The sequence below is a fragment of the Triticum aestivum genome, chromosome 7B, assembly GCF_018294505.1.
Source record: "Triticum aestivum cultivar Chinese Spring chromosome 7B, IWGSC CS RefSeq v2.1, whole genome shotgun sequence".
NCBI lineage: Eukaryota > Viridiplantae > Streptophyta > Magnoliopsida > Poales > Poaceae > Triticum > Triticum aestivum.
In genome coordinates, this window is record NC_057813.1 from 643387106 (window position 1) to 643408151 (window position 21046).

Consider the following 21046-nt stretch of genomic DNA (forward strand, 5'->3'; position numbering starts at 1 on the left):
CTAATGCACTTCTAGCGGCTTAATTTGATTCTTTAAACTCCCTCACAGTTCGAAATACTCTTCGATTACTACGTTTTAACCTTGGGACTGGCTAGGAGCCAGACGACTGAAAAAGAATTTGCGGTCAGTCAATTCTGGATCTACCATTAATTTCTGATCAAACGAATAAATAGAATTTGTGTTCACACATAATTGGCTGACCCAAATTATGTGTCAATCGATTCTGAAGAAATAACTCAGCCCAACTCTGCTTCAGCCTTTCTGAGCATCACACAGAAACACGCCTATGAGCTGGACCTGTTAACCTGTCACAGCAAAACTCCATTAACAAAACAAGACACTTGACTAGAAGGTTTCTCACACATTTTTATTTTTATACATACATACATACATATGGAAAATGTATTATTACTATGCAAAACTGAGCATAATATAGTGAGATTTCCGTAAAACAGTGTTTTCTAAAAGGTAATGAATTGGTGACATCAGTATTATCCTTACAAAAGCAAAGAAAAGAAAACTAAAAATGAAATAAAAACTTAGAAAATGAAGTTTTCTATAGAAGAATGAATTCGTGGCATAACTAAAACAAAATCAAAATAATGATTTTTTTTTAGGAAAGTACAAAACACTTTAAGCAGAAAGAAAAAGAAAAATAAACAACTTATAAAACTTGCACACAATTTTCACTGAGATTGCACTTTTTGAAATATGCAAAGATAAGCATATAATAGTGCATTTTTCGCATTCTACTATAATTTACACAAAGTGTAACTGAAATAATCTATTTCTTTAAGAAGAGAGAAAATTAAAAAAAATTGCACACAACTTTGCACTCAAATTGCACTTTACAGTAATATGCGAAAATAATCAAATAATCATGAAATTTGGGCATATACTATTATATAGTATTTGTATGTATATAATTACACTCAGCCAAAAACTACAGAAAATAACCGATAAAGGAAAGAAAAAAGGAAAAAGAAAAGACTTTCAGAACTTGCACACAATTTGCATTGATATTGCACTTTTTGAAATATGCAAAGAATAAGCATATAATAGTGCATTTTTCGCTCTCTACTATAATTTACACATAGTGTAACTGAAGTAATGCATTTCCCATAAGAAGAAAGAAGTTGTTTCTAAAAAACTTGCGCACAACTATGCATCAAAACTGCACTTTATCGTAATATGCAAAAAAAATCATATAATCATGAAATTTTGGCACATATTATATAGTATTTATATGTATATAATTACACTCAGCCGGAAACCCACAAAAAAAATAACTAATAAAGGAAAGAAAAGAATAAAAATGCATAGAAACAGAAAACAAAAATAAAAAAGTGAAGCAAAAATTCAAACAAAACTTTTATAATATGTACTTTTTATACCAATATTTAATACACGCACTTTTTATAATATGTAGAATAAGTATATAAGAGTGAAGTTTCTGTACTCCAACGTAATTTGTACATGTAGTACGTGCATGTCTACATTTGCACACACTTAACATTCAAAAATACATTTACACACACTTAACATCCAAAAATACACGTAAAGAAAAAAAAAACTCAACTGAAAAAAAGCATACATGTGCGGAAAACAAAAGAAAACATATGGAAAAAGGCATGCACACATGAAAATCCAGCCCAAGAAGAAATGAAGTAGTGACATAAAACACAAAAAAATTCTAAGAAAAAAATTAAAACAAAATTTGCACACAATTTATACAAAATTTGGACATGTTCATAATATGCAAAATAAGCAATGCGACATAAAACACAAGCAAAATAATTTCAAAATATTCTTAGAATATCACATTGTTTAAATTACCATCACTTTAATTACTGTGAGCTGTTAACCGGATAACCAAAAATAGAAAAAGACCCGGTCGCCTAAATTTCGGATAGTTGTCATGGTGCCACCATAAAGAATAAATGAAAGAAAGAATGAATTGGTGGAACTGGTATTACCCTTTCAGAAGTAATGAAATGAAATAAAAACTAGAAAAAAATTAAATTAATAAAGTTTTCTAAGGAAGAATGAATAAATGGGATTGGTATAACCCTTTCAAGGGAAAGAAAACAAAAAAAAGACTAAAAATCAAAATAATAAGGTTTTCTAAGAAAGAATAAATTAGTGGCAATGGTATTACTCTTCTAGAAGAAAAAAGAAAAAAAACTAAATAATCAAGTTTTGTAAGGAAGACAAAATTGGTGGCATTGGTATTACGCAGGAGTTGCACACAATTTACACATGAATTGCGCTTTGTTATAATATGCAAGAATAACGTATAATAGAGAAATATTTGCAATAAAATAAATTTCCTTAGAAAGAATGAATTAGTGGCACTTGAGTTACAATTAAATAAGAAATCAAATAAAACTAATACTGAATGAAAAATAAAACAACGAAGTTTTTCTATGAAAGAATGAATTAGGGGCTTTGGTATTAACCTTTAATAAGAAATGAAATAAAATAATAAATAAATAAATAATAAAATAATGAAGTTTTATAGGAAAGAATGAATTAGTGACATTGGTATTACCATTTAAGAAGAAAGAAAATGAAACAAACACTAAAGCAAAAACAAAATAATGAACTTTTGTAAGAAAAAATTAATTAGTGGTTTCGGTATTACCCTTCATAAAAAATATGAATAACTACTAAAACAAAATCAAAATAATGAAGTTTTTTAAGTAAGAATGGATTAGTTGCATTGATATTACCCTTTAAGAAGAAACAACTTATAAAATAATCAACAATAACAAAATTTACACACAATATATTCAAAAACTCGTGCTTTCAATAGTATGCAAGAATATGCATATGGTAGTGGAATTTTCACAAAAAATACAATTATAATGAAACCGCACTATTTTAATAGTATATGTAAGATATAAGCACATAATAGTGCATATTTCACAGAATTATAATTTATGCACATATTGTAAATTACTTACATGTATATATTTTGTATCCATCTAACATCTAAAATATAACCATAAAAACCGACAAAAAACAGAAGCAAAAATGCACACAAACAGCCTAATAAGAAAACGCATAACAGGCTTCAGCCCAACAAGAAATCGACTAACCCAAAATAGGGGTCAATCAAAAAATTCCAGCCCAATACAGGGCAGCACACACAACAGGAAAAAAACTAGCACATATCTTGGAGCAGCAATCAACGGTTAAAAAATTGACTGACACAAAAGTTAAAACTCAGTCAACTGACATGCAGCTAAAGTGTTTAACCTTTGCTTGTTTTTGTGATTTTTTTTCTTTCTTTCTTGCTAACATTCCAATTTTTTATGGCAAACAGTAGGTGATTTAGTATATGCACAATTATCTTAAAGATAAAGATTTTTCCTTTTACAATCAGTTAGCACAGTTAGATTACATAAAATCTGGATAGGTGGTGTCCCAACTCGCAAGCCTGCGTAAGAACCCCTTTTGCGAACAACTAGTGCCAAGTCATCCTTAGAGATCTTTCTCCAGATATAGAGACTACGTGTTGCACACTCGAAGATGAAGTAATGGATCAAATGCTCCAGCTGGCTAAGCTGTGTTCATTATCAATCCATGCAGAAGCGGGAGGTGCTAGAGCATCTACAACCTCGATTGCCTAATTTGGCGCCTATACGTCCGCGAGTGCGTCCGCAGTGACTGATCAGCCCATATGTCTCCCCATCCGCAACGTGGTCTGCAAATGTCCACCCCTAAATACATACAAATACATTCAACATGATGAACACTCTACATAGATCAACATGCAACGTAAAAGCATAGCATATTCGTACATAGATAAGGGATTAAAGTTTTACACAATTGGACAAAAAGAGCAGGTTTATCCCCTTAACTAAAACAAGAAGCTAGATTAATTGAGTGGGCCCTTCATCACTTCCTCGCCGCTTCCCCTTGGGGTCGCCTGAGCGGCGGTTGTCCTCGGCGTAGGCATCAGCAAAGGGCGGACCGTCATCATCATCAGACATGGTTCCGCTGTCCGAAGAGGAGGAGATAGTCCCGGCCATACGACGGGCGGCACACGAGCTTGGCAGCTTTCTCTGTGGTGGCCTCCTTCTTCCTTGCGAGCCGCTCAGACTCCTTATGCCCGATGCGGAGCGTCGCCACATTTTTGTGGCACAGGCGGCTGGCATCCGCCTTCGCCGAGGTGTAGGAGTGACAGATGATGTCACGGAGGATCTCATGGTCGTCGTCACTGGCGGGCGGAGACGGCTCTGGCGCGGATTAGCAAGACCCGCAGCCGAAGCGGTCGGAGGCAGCTCGTGTCTCGACCTGCCTTGTGTGGAGATAGGCGTGGTGGACTCTGACAACCGTGGCCGTGGGCACGAGCACCAAGCACCACAAGGGAGGAGTAGGGGTTGAAGGTGTCGGGCGCCACTGGTCGCCCTGCCGCCTGACCGGGTAAGGCGCGGACCACGTCATTTGGCCGCAGGCCAGCGTCGAGCTGCAGTTGCCCCTCTAGACCACCGGGACGCCGCAGAGGAGGAGCTCCCACCCCTTTCCATCCACGAGTGGCGAAGGGCAAAGAGGAGCGCGAGCTCCTCGTCGTCTGGCACGGACGAGTTGAAGTCCTCGTTGACGAGCTCCTCCCAGTCGATGGAGTCAGATTCGCTGCCGTATCCGTTGTCGACCATGGTGGAATGGAAGGGAGTGGAAGGGGAGGAGACGAGCAGTGGAGTGGATAGTTGAGACGAGTGAGGTTTGACTAAAGTTGTTCCGGGTAGGGTACTTTTTTGGGCGCTGATAGGCGCCGGTGCGCCGGCCGAAAGTCTTGGCCGGTCTAGCCCACGCCGTTGGATGTGAGCCGCGCGGGTCGTTGGATCCAGGTAAAAAAAACGAATCGCCCCCGGCTTCTTCTTCCTCGAGCACTCGGGCTGGATCCACATGCCTCGCTCAAGGAGCGCGGCGCCGCGCCTCTTGTCCCCTCCGATGGCCGTCCTCGTCGCCGGCCCCCGTCGGTCTTCCTCATCACCGGTCCCCATCCCTTTCCAACCCCTCGTCGCCGGTCCCCATCCTCGTCGGCCGTTCACGCTTGCCCGAGATCCATGCTCGCCATGGATGCAGCTCCACCACCCGCGCTCCTCGGAGATCTACGCTCACCATGGATGCAGCTCCGCCGCCCACGCTCGCCATGGATGGATCCCGCCTGTGACGCCCCCGATTCAATCGTACACTAATCATGCACGCAAATGTGTACGATCAAAATCAGGGACTCACGGGAAGATATCACAACACAACTCTAAAACATAAATAAGTCATACAAGCATCATAATACAAGCCAGGGGCGTCGAGGGCTCGAATACAAGTGCTCGATCATAGACGAGTCAGCGGAAGCAATAATATCTGAGTACAGACATAAGTTAAACAAGTTTGCCTTAAGAAGGCTAGCACAAACTGGGATACAGATCGAAAGAGGCACAGACCTCCTGCCTGGGATCCTCCTAAACTACTCATGGTCGTCGTCAGCAGCCTGCATGTAGTAGTAGGCACCTCCAGTGTAGTAGGAGTCGTCGTCGACGATGGCGTCTGGCTCCTGGACTCCAGCATCTGGTTGCGACAACCAGAAAGAAAGGAAAGGGGGAAAAGGGAGGAGAAAGCAACCGTGAGTACTCATCCAAAATACTCGCAAGCAAGGAACTACACTACATATGCATGGGTATATGTGTAAGGAGGCCATATTAGTGGACTGAACTGCAGAATGCCAGAATAAGAGGGGGATAGCTAGTCCTATCGAAGACTACGCTTCTGGCAGCCTCCGTCTTGCAGCATGTGGAAGAGAGTAGATTGAAGTCCTCCAAGTAGCATCTCCAAGTAGCATCTCCAGTAGCATCGCATAGCATAATCCTACCCGGCGATCCTCCCCTCGTCGCCCTGTGGAAAAGCGATCACCGGGTTGTCTGTGGAACTTGGAAGGGTGTGTTTTATTAAGTATTCGGTTCTAGTTGCCATAAGGTCAAGGTACAACTCCAAGTCGTCCTGTTACCGAAGATCACGGCTATTCGAATAGATTAACTTCCCTGCAGGGGTGCACCACATAACCCAACACGCTCGATCCCATTTGGCCGGACACACTTTCCTGGGTCATGCCCGGCCTCGAAAGATCAACACGTCGCAGCCCCACCTAGGCACAACAGAGAGGTCAGCACGCCGGTCTAAATCCTATGCACGCAGGGGTCTGCGCCCATCGCCCATTGCACACCTGCACGTTGGGAGGGCGGCCGGAAGCAGACCTAGCCTCTCTTATACAAGAGTAGGCGTTCCAGTCCAATCCGGCGCGCGCCGCTCCGTCGCTGACGTCAAGAAGGCTTCGGTTGATACCACGACGTCGGGATACCCATAACTACTCCCGCGTAGATGGTTAGTGCGTATAGACCAAATGGCCAAACTCAGATCAAATACCAAGATCTCATTAAGCGTGTTAAGTATCCGCGAACGCCGACTAGGGCCAGGCCCACCTCTCTCCTAGGCGGTCTCAACCTGCCATGTCGCTCCGCCACAAAGTAACAGTCGGGGGCCGTCGGGAACCCAGGCCCACCTCTACCGGGATGGAGCCACCTGTCCTTTCAGCCCCCTCATCAGAATCACTTGCGGGTACTCATCGAGCTGACCCGACTTTAGTCTCCATCTGTATAGTATGTATGTATATATACTATATACCCGTGATCACCTCCCGAGTGATCACGGCCCAATAGTATAGCAAGGCAGACTGACAAGAATGTAGGGCCAATGATGATAAACTAGCATCCTATACTAAGTATTTAGGATTGCAGGTAAGGTATCAACAGATGTAGCAACAATGTCAGGCTATGCAACAGAATAGGAGTAACTGAACACTAACATGCTACACTACTCTAATGCAAGCAGTATAGAGAAGAATAGGCGATATCTGGTGATCAAGGGGGGGGCTTGCCTGGTTGCTCTGGCAAGAAGGAGGGGTCGTCAACTCCGTAGTCGTACTGGGTAGCAGCAGCGTCGGTCTCGTAGTCTACCAGAGAGAAGAGGGGGAAGAAACAATGAATATCATGCAAACAGATGCATATCAGGACAACAAGCAGAGCTAGACGTGTTCTAACGCGGTCTGAGGTGATACCGGTGAAGGGGGGAAACATCCGGGAAAGTATCCCCGGTGTTTCGTGTTTTCGGTCAGATGAACCGAGGTGAAATGTTGCAGGTTCACTATGCTAGGGACGCGTGGCGGATGAACGGGCTGCGTATCTGGATTCGTCTCGTCGTTCTGAGCAACTTTCATGTACAAAGTTTTTCCATCCTAGTTACGGATTATCTTATATCAATTTCTAAAGTTTTAATTCATTTTCTAAATTATTTTAATTCAATTTAAGTAGTAAAAGCTATGTGTACACAGCAGAAGCCAGCCATAGCCTATGACATGTGGGGCCAGGGGACCCTGTTGACCAAGTCAACGGTTGACTGGTCAAAGGTGTGAATAGGGCGTGTGAGACCCACATGTAATTGTCACAATTTAATTAAAATAGGCTTAAACACCTAAGCTAGTTAATTAGGTCAAATTAAGCAAGGTTAATTAATTAAACTAATTATATTACTAATTAATTAATTCACTTTACTATTTCCTTTTATTTTTTCCATTTTCGTTTTCCTCTACTCTTTTCTATTTATCTGATTTACAGGGGGAGGGCCCCACCTGTAAGTGGCTGAGGCCACCTCCCATCTGTGCACGAACGCGCACAGGGAAGGGCAGGGGCGCGGTGGCGATGTAGCTCCGAGAGGGGTCCCACGACTGCGGCGCGGGCTCCAGGCAGCGTCCGCGAGGCGACGAGGCGATGGGGTCGGGGCACCATTTTCGGGGGCGAGCGCCCCCGATCCACATCCACGCGGGGGAAGGGGAAAGAGATCGGGGGGATCGTGGGGGGGAATGTGGGGTGCGGCTAGGGTTTCGGTCGGGTGGACCGTGGGGTTAATGGGGGAGTGGGTGGCCGGTTGGGCCGGCCAGGCGGCCTAGTGGCCAGCTGGGCCACGGTCCAGCAGGGAGGGGTTCCCTCACTTTCCCTTTTTTTCGTATTGTTTTGTTTTCTGTTTTTATTATTTTATTTCTTTACTGTTTTATTTTAGTTGCACTTTATTTTTGGTTTAGTAAAATATGAAAATAGCCCCAAAAATAGTGTGTCAAAATAATCCACTGTTCTAAGAAGTTTTACCTCAGAATAAAAATAGTTTAGTATTTGGTAAAATATATTAGGGGTATAACTAATTGTTTTGATGTTGTTTTAATCACTTTAGTGTATTTTAATATCTTATAAAGATGTTGTTTCCCCACCAATAATATCCATGATTTATTTGTCACATTAAGAACATTTTAGTTTTGACTTTTGAAAACTTTAATTGTTTGACTTGATTTTAAATTTGAATTTGAATCGTTTTTGAACCATCGCAAGATTAACAACAGTAACCGAGGTTACGTGGCCTCATTAGCGTGGAATTACTGTAGCCTAAATATCCGGGCGTCACAATTCTCCTCCACTACAAGAAATCTCGTCCCGAGATTTAAGCGGTGGAGTAAGGGGGGGAAAGGTGTTGGTAGCGAAAAACCTAACAAGTCTTCTCGGTCTTGGCTGCCCTTTCGAAGAGGTTGATCCTTTTCGTTGATGTATTCATTTTTCTGCTTTAGGTCATCATGATGAAGTGGCCATCCTTCCTTCGGAGTCTTCATCATACTAACGAGAGATTAAGTGGGTATACCGGAAGAATGGACCTCTGCAGGGTAGACTATCTGGTAGACAACAACGAGGAAGGTGGCGGAAAGTAACTCTCGAATTGAAATTTAAGACAATATCGAGAGCAAAGTAAGAAGGTGCAAAATAGAAGTTTCAAGCGCATAGGCAATCGTTCGTTGCCTGAAGCGAAGTGTGAAAGGGGTTCAGAGCAATGGGAATAAGTATTGCGCCTGATACTAGATTGATGATCTCACCGGAAGGTGGCTCGTGAATTACACACGAGGCCACGCGTGAGGAATAACTTTGGGAACAGGGGGTGTACAGGAGAGTCAGGTTTCGATCCTGAGGAACTATGGGTTATGGGCCCACCAAGTGGGTTAAAAGCAGGAAGGGCGGAGACGTCTTGCGTGATCATGCAAGCAAGGTATGTCAGAGGATAGCCTATCAGTTATGTTGGCAACAACATCAGTACCAAGGGCGAGGGACGAAGAGAACCATTTTCCCGCTCGTTGAACGAGGCAGACCAGTAGGCAAAGTTCTCGTCCATGGGTGGTTACCGAAATGTCATCAACAAAAGTAACAGAGTCTCACTGGCAGAGTTGTACACCGAGGTGTTTACATAAGAAGTGAATTATTACTGCATAGGTTATATAGATCACAAGAAAGGTCAAACAAACCAATGGAAAGGAAAATGTGATCATCAGGTTAAACAGAACAATGGAAAGGAAAAGTGTGTTTAAACACATATTTCAGGAGTATATCCTTCCCAAGGACAAGCAGAGCAAAATATCCACGACAGGAGATAATGTAGAATACCCTTTAGGTAAGGGGAGAGAAATTTCATGACATTACCCATACAACGGTGTTTGGATAATTGAGCAAGAAACATTTAGCATTGGGCTTCAAATGTTCTTATTGAAGATCGGAGTACCACAGACTTGCTTCGAGATAGCATTGACATGGTCTTCAAGCAAAGGTCGGACTTTGGATACACAAAGATCCATCAGGATAACTTATTAAACAAGGCATTCAAGTTCCTCATGGAAATTGGTTAACCTTGTTAAAAAAAAGGAAACTATAACAATAGGCCCTTCGGCCAGGTGTGCTAGGCATGACATCACCTTACTGAGTCATATAAAGACCGATGTTATAACTCTTGGAAATATGTTCCAACCATCATATCTGACCGAGGTTCAGATCCGATTGGTGTCAGGATATCTCCGACTTAGTATGCCTGAGAAGAAAAGGTGCAACACAATTGACGAGATGACAAGTAAGATTCTCGGGAAATGAACTATGAAGTGATTTCCGTTAACAAGAGTTCATCATTAACCCAAGGAGAGGACAAGGAGGTGTCTGGTGAACTCAACGGCAATTCATCGAGATTTCCAAAAGATGGATCTCCACAATTAAGTGAACAAGGAGATAACATTTGTCAGATCAAATGATATAAGGAAGTATGCTCGAGGAAAACATACACAATTAAACGTTGGTTGAAAGGTGCGCCAAAAATATGGGTTGGGTTGCACGACCAATGTCAGAATGGTGATTCAATAAGCCATAGTTGTAGAATGAAACTATAGACCAATAACTTCAAAGCAAGAGGGTTGCTCGAAGTTTAGAATTTACACATCACAGACCATCTGTCGGTATTCCGGTTAGAAATATCACGAGACCAAGAAAAGAATGGTGATGTTAATAAGTACCACTGGTATCAAGAATTCTTAAGGGTGGTGAATTTCTCACGACATCCTTGACATAAAAGATGGTAATACTCCAAGGCAAAGAAGAACAGATGCTGGATAGTAAGGGTCTCCAGGTATAACACAAAACACGAAATAAGTTTGTGTTGAACGGAAGGCAATAAAGTGGTCGATGATAACACAAACCATCGAGGGGCAAGGACGGTATTTCTCATCATGAATTCAATTGATATCCAGGAAGAAGTCAAGATGTTGATGATGATCACGACAAATTTTGTCGAGAGGCTCCACGAAGATGTAATAGATCGGCGATGACATCAAGTCAAAGGAATGATGAAGCGAAAGGTTAATGGAACCGAGGGTACGACACAAACTCGAAATCAAGTTTGCTGTTCAAGGAGAAATGATATGACGAGGAAGATCGATGTAAGATTAACTCACCGTCGAAATTTGTGCTCCGGGAAGGACCAAGTAGCACAATTAAAATTAGCACGGTAACGATGTAGCCGAACAGGCTAGAAATGACGTGATCGGTTACAAACTCGTAAGTAAAGAAAATTAGTAAAAGTTGTTGAACCTAGTGCGGACTCGGTTCAGTTGTTGGTGTCTTTGAGTGTTTAATAACTCAGAGCCCGAGAAAAATTGGAATCAGTGAGAATGTAGTACTTGATGAAGAACTCATAAGAAGTTATGCAGTTTCGTGATAATCTCGAGATACCAGGGGGTAATACTCGATGACAGATCAAAGTAGAGGTTGGACTAGGGTATTGCTCTGCAGAAGACAAGTGCTTAAACTTGCACGAGAAATGGTATTTAAAGGAGAACATGGTCGGAACCATGATTGCAAAAGGCCAGATCCTAGATATAATATGAGCTTATACCAAGGAATAATTAAGTTAAGAGAAGCTTTAATGATAAGATCTACATCGTGTCCATGGGCATGAACACAAAGGTTCAAGGTCGACTCCCACTTCCTCAATGCATAACCTTCCATTAACTTCTCTCAGTTAAGAATGTTTAGAGTTTGAAAGTTTAACTGACGGAATACCAGAAGGTTATGACCCATGAAGACTTTTGGGTTCACAAAAATTAAGGAAGGTATATGTTCAACCCATCGGGGCATCTTAGAAACATATACCACAATCTTTAGGAGTAATTAGCTCAAACTCGAAGGCAGAGCAAGGTTGAGAAAGCAGAGGATACAATTTACCAAAGGCATTATGTATCCGAGGAAAGGCTCACAAGGTTATTGAATATGAAGGGCGTTGTCAGATAAAATCCAACAAAGGATCTGGTGGTCCATAAGGATCTGATGTGAGCATCGGTACTCAACCAGAAGAAGAAAGAATGCAAGGATATCATATGATAGAACAATTGACTAATTCAAAGCTCAATCGCAAAGGATTTATGATTTCCAATTCAAGGGATCAGAAGCAAATGCTCTGGTTAAGGATGGAATAGTTGAATTGACTTAGGGATACAACCGACGGCAATTTAATTGGTTGATAACCAGCTCATGTCCAAAATGACGTCTGAGCCGGAGGGATGAATTCTAGGACCTGATTGAGGATTGCGAGCATTCACAACATATTGAATCAACAAACCCAAATGATAATGACAAGGGATGTCAATCTGATTACGAGACTTATGGGATTAACCATAATGCAAGCAAGCAAGAATTTCAAGAGCAATAGGCTGCTCGGGATTTTCGGAAGATCGAATGGCATTTCGAAGACTTTTGTGAAATACATGAATCAACTGGGGATGAGCGGATACTCGATAAGTGCGAGAAATTATCCGTATGGGTATTCAGGTGGTAAGGAACTGCAAGGCAGTAGGCATAAGTATTCTAAGAACAACAACGAGTATTTCGGGGCGTCTTGTAATAAAAAGAACAACTGGGGACTAAGTAAGAACGGTGTATGAATTTATTCATAGGGATATTTCGGTGGTAGTGAATTGCAAAAGCAATGGGCAGTCCCGAAAGAGTATCGGAAAGTAACTTTGAAATCGTCATGTGCAGTCGGCGATCATCTGGGCTGAAGGGGCTCTCCGGGAGAAAGCATTTTCGAGAACCTAAAGTCAGATTTTAGAAAATCATTTAACCCGAATAGAAGAGAGATCAGAGTCCCAGAGTATAGACGAGGAGTAAAAGATCCTAATACCACCCAAGTGGCGACGTGGGCCCATGGGCCGCACATCCATGTTAGTAAAAGTTTTGCAATGACTAGACTCAACTTTGGTCAAAGAGTTTGGAAGGGGGATTTCTACAGGCAGTCGGCTCTGATACCAACTTGTGACGCCCCCGATTCAATCGTACACTAATCATGCATGCAAATGTGTACGATCAAAATCAGGGACTCACGGGAAGATATCACAACACAACTCTAAAACATAAATAAGTCATACAAGCATCATAATACAAGCCAGGGGCCTCGAGGGCTCGAATACAAGTGCTTGATCATAGACGAGTCAGCGGAAGCAACAATATCTGAGTACAGACATAAGTTAAACAAGTTTGCCTTAAGAAGGCTAGCACAAACTGCGATACAGATCGAAAGAGGCGCAGGCCTCCTGCCTGGGATCCTCCTAAACTACTCATGGTCGTCGTCAGCAGCCTGCACATAGTAGTAGGCACCTCCAGTGTAGTAGGAGTCGTCGTCGACGATGGCGTCTGGCTCCTGGACTCCAGCATCTGGTTGCGACAACCAGAAAGAAAGGAAAGGGGGAAAAGGGAGGAGAAAGCAACCGTGAGTACTCATCCAAAGTACTCGCAAGCAAGGAACTACACTACATATGCATGGGTATATGTGTAAGGAGGCCACATCAGTGGACTGAACTGCAGAATGCCAGAATAAGAGGGGGATAGCTAGTCCTATCGAAGACTATGCTTCTGGCAGCCTCCGTCTTGCAGTATGTGGAAGAGAGTAGATTGAAGTCCTCCAAGTAGCATCTCCAAGTAGCATCTCCAGTAGCATCGCATAGCATAATCCTACCCGGCGATTCTCCCCTTGTCGGCCTGTGGAAAAGCGATCACCGGGTTGTCTGTGGACTTGGAAGGGTGTGTTTTATTAAGTATCCGGTTCTAGTTGTCATAAGGTCAAGGTACAACTCCAAGTCATCCTGTTACCGAAGATCAAGGCTATTCGAATAGATTAACTTCCCTGCAGGGGTGCACCACATAACCCAACACGCTCGATCCCATTTGGCCGGACACACTTTCCTGGGTCATGCCCGGCCTCGAAAGATCAACACGTCGCAGCCCCACCTAGGCACAACAGAGAGGTCAGCACGCCGGTCTAAATCCTATGCACGCAGGGGTCTGGGCCCATCGCCCATTGCACACCTGCATGTTGCGAGGGCGGCCGGAAGCAGACCTAGCCTCTCTTATACAAGAGTAGGCGTTCTAGTCCAATCCAGCGCGCGCCGCTCCGTCGCTGACGTCAAGAAGGCTTCGGCTGATACCACGACGTGGGGATACCCATAACTACTCCCGCGTAGATGGTTAGTGCGTATAGACCAAATGGCCAGACTCAGATCAAATACCAAGATCTCGTTAAGCGTGTTAAGTATCCGCGAACGCCGACCAGGGCCAGGCCCACCTCTCTCCTAGGCGGTCTCAACCTGCCCTGTCGCTCTGCCACAAAGTAACAGTCGGGGGCCGTCGGGAACCCAGGCCCACCTCTACCGAGATGGAGCCACCTGTCCTTTCAGCCCCCTCATCAGAATCACTTGCGGGTACTCATCGAGCTGACCCGACTTTAGTCTCCATCTGTATAGTATGTATGTATATATAGTATATACCCGTGATCACCTCCTGAGTGATCACGGCCCAATAGTATAGCAAGGCAGACTGACAAGAATGTAGGGCCAATGATGATAAACTAGCATCCTATACTAAGTATTTAGGATTGCAGGTAAGGTATCAACAGATGTAGCAACAATGTCAGGCTATGCAACAGAATAGGAGTAACCGAACACTAACATGCTACACTACTCTAATGCAAGCAGTATAGAGAAGAATAGGCGATATCTGGTGATCAAGGGGGGGGGGGCTTGCCTGGTTGCTCTGGCAAGAAGGAGGGGTCGTCAACTCCGTACTCATACTGGGTAGCAGCAGCGTCGGTCTCGTAGTCTACCAGAGAAAAGAGGGGGAAGAAACAATGAATATCATGCAAACAGATGCATATCAGGACAACAAGCAGAGCTAGACGTGTTCTAACACGGTCTGAGGTGATACCGGTGAAGGGGGGAAACATCCGGGAAAGTATCCCCGGTGTTTCGTGTTTTCGGTCAGATGAACCGAGGTGAAATGTTGCAGGTTCACTATGCTAGGGACGCGTGGCGGATGAACGGGCTGCGTATCTGGATTCGTCTCGTCGTTCTGAGCAACTTTCATGTACAAAGTTTTTCCATCCGAGTTACGGATTATCTTATATCAATTTCTAAAGTTTTAATTCATTTTCTAAATTATTTTAATTCAATTTAAGTAGTAAAAGCTATGTGTACACAGCAGAAGCCAGCCACAGCCTACGACATGTGGGGCCAGGGGACCCTGTTGACCAAGTCAACGGTTGACTGGTCAAAGGTGTGAATAGGGCATGTGAGACCCACATGTAATTGTCACAATTTAATTAAAATAGGCTTAAACACCTAAGCTAGTTAATTAGGTCAAATTAAGCAAGGTTAATTAATTAAACTAATTATATTACTAATTAATTAATTCACTTTACTATTTCCTTTTATTTTTTCCATTTTCGTTTTCCTCTACTTTTTTCTATTTATCTGATTTACAGGGGGAGGGCCCCACCTATAAGTGGCTGAGGCCACCTCCCATCTGTGCACGAACGCGCACAGGGAAGGGCAGGGGCGCGGTGGCCGAACCAGGCTCCGGCGAGGCCATGGTCGAGGCCGGCAGGACGGAGACGTGGTGCGGCGGGTGTCCGCCTGCAGTGGAGCGGCGCCGGGGGTGCTCGGTCGGAAGCAGCAGAGGGTGCGACCGGGGACGGTCGCGGGGGCAAGCGCTCACAGGGAGGTTAGCGGGCGCGGGTGCCAGCGCGCTCCGGCAGAGCGCGGGCGCGGCCAGGTGGAGGCGGGTGCGTCTTGAGGCTGGACGGGGCAGGCGCGGGCGGAGGCGTCGAGGGCACGGGGCGGCCGGCGTGCTGCGGCGCCGTGAGGTCAGGCGGGGACGCAGCCGGGCGAGGGAGAGAGAGGAGAGGAGGGGCTCACGATGGCAGTAGGGATTTCGGGCAGCGGGCTCGACGGAGTTCGGGGAAGTCCGACGAGGGAGATCCGGCGAGGACGACAAGGCGACGGCGATGTAGCTCCGGGAGGGGTCCCACGGCGGCGGCGCGGGCTCTAGGCAGCGTCCGCGAGGCGACGAGGCGATGGGGTCGGGGCACCATTTTCGGGGGCGAGCGCCCCCGATCCAGATCCACGCGGCGGAAGGGGAAAGAGATCGGGGGGAACGTAGGGGAGGGGGAATGTGGGGTGCGGCTAGGGTTTCGATCGGGTGGACCGTGGGGTTAATGGGGGAGTGGGTGGCCGGTTGGGCCGGCCAGGCGGCCTAGTGGCCAGCTGGGCCACGGTCCAGCAGGGAGGGGTTCCCTCACTTTCCCTTTTTTTCGTATTGTTTTGTTTTCTGTTTTTATTATTTTATTTCTTTACTGTTTTATTTTAGTTGCACTTTATTTTTGGTTTAGTAAAATATGAAAATAGCCCCAAAAATAGTGTGTCAAAATAATCCACTGTTCTAAGAAGTTTTACCTCAAAATAAAAATAGTTTAGTATTTGGTAAAATATATTAGGAGTATAACTAATTGTTTTGATGTTGTTTTAATCACTTTAGTGTATTTTAATATCTTATAAAGATGTTGTTTTCCCACCAATAATATCCATGATTTATTTGTCATATTAAGAACATTTTAGTTTTGACTTTTGAAAACTTTAATTGTTTGACTTGATTTTAAATTTGAATTTGAATCGTTTTTGAACCATCGCGAGATTAACAACAGTAACCGAGGTTACGTGGCCTCATTAGCGTGGAATTACTGTAGCCTAAATATCCGGGCGTCACACCGCCCTCGTCACCCGCGCATGCCATGGATGCAGCTCCGCATCGCTGGCGATTGACTGGTTCCAGCAAATAGAATTGCCCGTTGTAGCATTTTTCGTTATTTGTCGTAGCAAAATGGAGACATGGTTGCAGCAAAAAAGAAATGTCACCATTTTCGCTGGTTGTAGCTCGTTGTTGCAGGTAGCAACATTTGCATGATGAACGGATGTAACAAAACCCGTTGCCGGACGTAGCAAGTACGTACGACGGTTGCAACAAAAAGTCGTCGTCGCCATCGCGGGTCGCAACTCGGCCGTGTTGGATGTAGCAAAACATTATGCCGGTTGTAGCAAAACGCGATGCTAGTCGTAGCAAAACCACGACGCCGGCTGTGGTTGTAGCAAAATGTGACCCTAGCTGTAGCAAAATGCTATGCCGGTTGTAGCAAAATCTATGCCGGTTGAAGCATGTAGCAAAACTGCAAAACTGGTTGAAGCTTTTTCAAACTACAGTTGAAGCTTTCATATGAATGATTGTAGCTTTTTTCTGTGCGCGGTATCCGGTTGAAGCTTAATATACCGCGGGTTGAAGCTTTTGAATCAAATGGTTGTAGCTTTTTGCATCGTCGATTGCAACATTGGGTGGAGGAACAAAAAAATGCTTTCAGGTTCGTTTGGGGAGAAGGTGGTTGCAGCGGTGGGGGAGGAGGTCGCTCCGCCATGGCTGTAGCATCTCCGGCGGACGGTTCCAGCACAAGGAACTGTGAGCAGCAGTTCGCGGACGGCATATCCATGGAGAATTCCAACTCTGTCTCGCCGGGGCGGAACCAGCAGCCAGGGGCAGCAAAGGGGGTTGGAATGGGCTGAGGTTGGAGATAGGGATCTGCGCGGGACTGGAGCTAGCCGCCGGCGGGATTTGAAGGAGAAAGACGAAGGGCTGGCCGCCAGCATGCGTGGCTGCGGCTGAGATAGAGAGAGAAAGAGAAGGGGATCGGGAGGAGGAAGAAGATAAGGTGGGGCAGGAGGTGAGCACAGATGTATGATGGGTCTGGATCGCTTGGCTCACACGTGACCGGCCCGAGAAGAGGATAGAGGAAAGACGACTGTGTGCGGGACGGTGTGCTGCGTGGCGTCCGCGTGGGCGAGCGACCGGCCGAGCGTTCGGCCGGTGCGCCGATCCCAAATGTTTACCTACTTTGGGGGGGGCAAGGGGTAGGGTATCTATGGGGACAGTGGTGAGAACAACGTCGGCCAGCGTGGGCTGGTCCGAAGTGGCAGTGGCATCCGGTCTTGTCCGGTCCACCCTAGATATGGGCTTTGTACGGGGTGTGAGTCGGTCCGAACGTTTGAGTTGGCTATGTACGGTCTGGTTGGGTGGCAATTTGTTCAGTGGGGATCAGTTGGAGCACGTAGGAATGCGGGTATTCCATGCAAACGATGGGAGAAGAGGATGACACTTGTTCGTATTGAAAACCGGAGACGAAGGAGGTGAAGAATAGGCTACCATACGAGATGAGACGACTTATTTCTTGGGTTTCATCCACATTCAAGAATAGCGTTGTTGATCTAGTTAGGTTTGTAATTGTTAAGTGTTCAGTCCCGTTCTCAAATCGTCCCCTTCAACCAGAATCATCTAGATTACAGATTTCATAACTGGTGTGCTTGGAGGGAAGGCCACATCCTTAATTGTGTTTTTTTGAGGTCATCCTCTTCAAGCCGTGTTAGTAGTGCTAGTTTTTAGTTTTTAGATGAAGGTGCCTTAAACCGAATGAATATCTCAAGCACTCGAGTAAGCTATGGACGCACATGTTTAGGCAGTGACCAGGCAGGCCGCCTGGGTGTTTGGTGAGGATACGGGGCTCCGGCAGTTGTAGATGCTCTTAGCCTCCTTTTTTAGGAAAAAAATGATCCAAGTGGCTAAAATGATGATCCCCACATCAATACAAAAAGTCACAAGCAAACTTAAGCCTTACAAACTGCCTTTGAAGATTACCTGGCAGGACCAGCAGGATTGCATAAAAATGAACATTTTTACTTTTAACCGGTACATAGTTTTGTTTTAGAGCAAAATGCTCAGCACTCACCCTCAACAATCACGTACAGTATGGGCCCATTAGAGCATCTCTAGCAGACCTCTTAAAATCGCAAACTGCAAAACTGGGATACGGGCCGGAAAAAGTGCATTTTAAGGGTTTATTTTAACTACGACCGAACAGATACTGTATAACAAACCGTAAAACTGGAATAAAGGGCTCCTTCCTCCAGTCCGGCCGCTGCCGCCCATTCCTCCAGCAGGCCGTGCCGGCCACGCCGGCCGCGCCCAACCCCGTCGGCCGCGCCCCGTCGCCCGCAGGCCATGCCCCGTCGCCCGCAGGCCACGTCCCGTCGCTCGTGCCCCGCCCCTGCCGGTTGTGCCCCATCACCGCGCCGGCCGCGCCCAGCCTCGCTGACCACGCCCCGTCGCCTCCGTCGTCCACGCCTTGCTCTATTGCCAGCCAAGTCGTGCCCCTTTGCCTGCCGCACCGGTAGGATTCCGGCGGCCAAGCTGAGGTCATGGGAGGCCACGGCGATGTCGAGCTCGTCCAATTCGAACCGGTGGCAATCAATTGCGGCATCTAGCGGCCTTTTCCGGTGTGCGGTGATGAATTCCGACGAGTTTAGGGCGGATTCCGGCAAACTCCGCGGCGGCGTGTTTGCTCCGACGAGGTTTGACCGGTATACGGGGCCCCCTAGATTCGGCCTTCCAACCTCCAAAGATAAGGGTTTTGGGTGTGCATGTACGGTGGCCCTTAAAAATTTTATGGGTTGGACCACTTTTACGGTTTCTGTTCTGGACACTTTTTTCGTCCAAAACTGTAAAACGCAATTTTTTACAGATTTGACCACTTATGCGGGGTCTGCTAGAGATACCCTTAGTTAGGTACATCATACTTCACCGGAGAGGATTTGTGATAAGTAGGTGCCGGGCCCGAGCTCCTCGTGCATGTTTTTTTTTTTGGCTTTTGGTTTTCAACATTTTCTATCTTTTAGCAAAGATTTTAAATTAAGTTCTGTTTTCATATTTATGTTTCTCGTGACGAGGGCTTTCGAATAAAATACATTTTGATGAGTTTTTATAAACTCTGTTAAGTTTCAACTTTAGTACGAGTGACCAACAAAATCACAATTTTAGCATTTGTGACCGAAATTTGCTTGAAGTTTCAACTCTGAAACTTGAAACGAGCGGCTGAGGAAATCGTCAATTTTAGATGCGATACCGTAAGTTTCAAAGATTAAAACTTAGAATTTATGGTGCCTTCGTGTGAACTCCAACTACTCTGTGGATTGTGAGGCAATTGGGCGTCCGGGCAGGGATGGGCATGTGTGTGCTGCCGCACACCCACGTGCCCCTGCGAATTTCCGCATACTCCTCTTCATAATTAGAATTAATTTGTCCCATGCAAGCTTGCCCACCAATTTTGAGTAATTTGTGCATTTCTCTTTCCTTTTCCATTGACAGGTATATTAATCGACTTATCAATTGCCATCTCAACGAGTCCGAGTGCTGAAGTGCACAATGCACCACTAAAGACCCCCTCTAGCAATTTTGTTTTCGCTCTCTCTGACCTGTATATCACCGTGTGCAATTTCTACACCTACTTGATTGGAAACTCAAACATAAGTCCGGAAATCCCGTTTTGCACTTCCTGTGACGCGGACGAGTCAGACTCAGAACCCGATATGGTTTACGGGAAGAAATGCAACGATGGACCACCCTTCGAAGCCTATATGGTTGCCAATCCCGTGCAGCTCAAGTTTGTCCCCCTCGAGGAGTCCCGGCAGGTGCAGCGCCAAACTGCGACGGTGGAAGCTAAGCTATACTGGAATATAAATGACCAACATACATGTGCCACCGCTTCGGCAGATGAGGCCAACTTTGCCTGCGTCAGCAAACATAGCTCGTGCGTGGACACCATGTACATGCCTGGTTACTCATGTTGTTGTGATGCTGGTTACACGGGCAACCCGTATGTACTCGGTGGCTGCTCGCGTGATAACGGTAATAATCGATTCACTTATAAATACACAAGTTTGCATCTATTCTTCCCTTGATTTTTTAGTATCTCACTTACAATCATTTTAGTTTCCACTTTTTTCAAAATTTAATAGGATACAATCCATCAGCGGGACGAAATGTGACGTGCACTCGGTCTTGTGGCCAAATCAAGGTTCCCTTTCCATTTGGACTAGAAGATGGATGTTCCGGGAAGACCGAATTTATACTATCCTGCGACCCGTTAGATTCCACGCTGAATCTAGAATTTGAAACAAAGGAACGTATCACAAACATCAATATAACTGAGGGGTTCTTGGACACCGAAGGTGTATCTGGTGATCAATTGGAACCTTCTTTCTATAACCAATACTACATTTCTGACAGAGACTCAATGAGACTACGATGGGTCATCGCAAATTTAACTTGCCAAGAGGCACATCAAAATATATCTACATATGCATGTGTCAGCCACAATAGCAGATGCTTACACAGTGACTCAACAGTAATGGGTTATCGATGTAAATGCAATGATG

General features: G+C 45.0%; 1 pseudogene; it reads left to right on the plus strand.

The window, feature by feature from the left end:
• Positions 1 to 21046, plus strand: part of LOC123159526 (wall-associated receptor kinase-like 8) — a 24258-nt pseudogene that overhangs the window by 1099 nt on the left and 2113 nt on the right.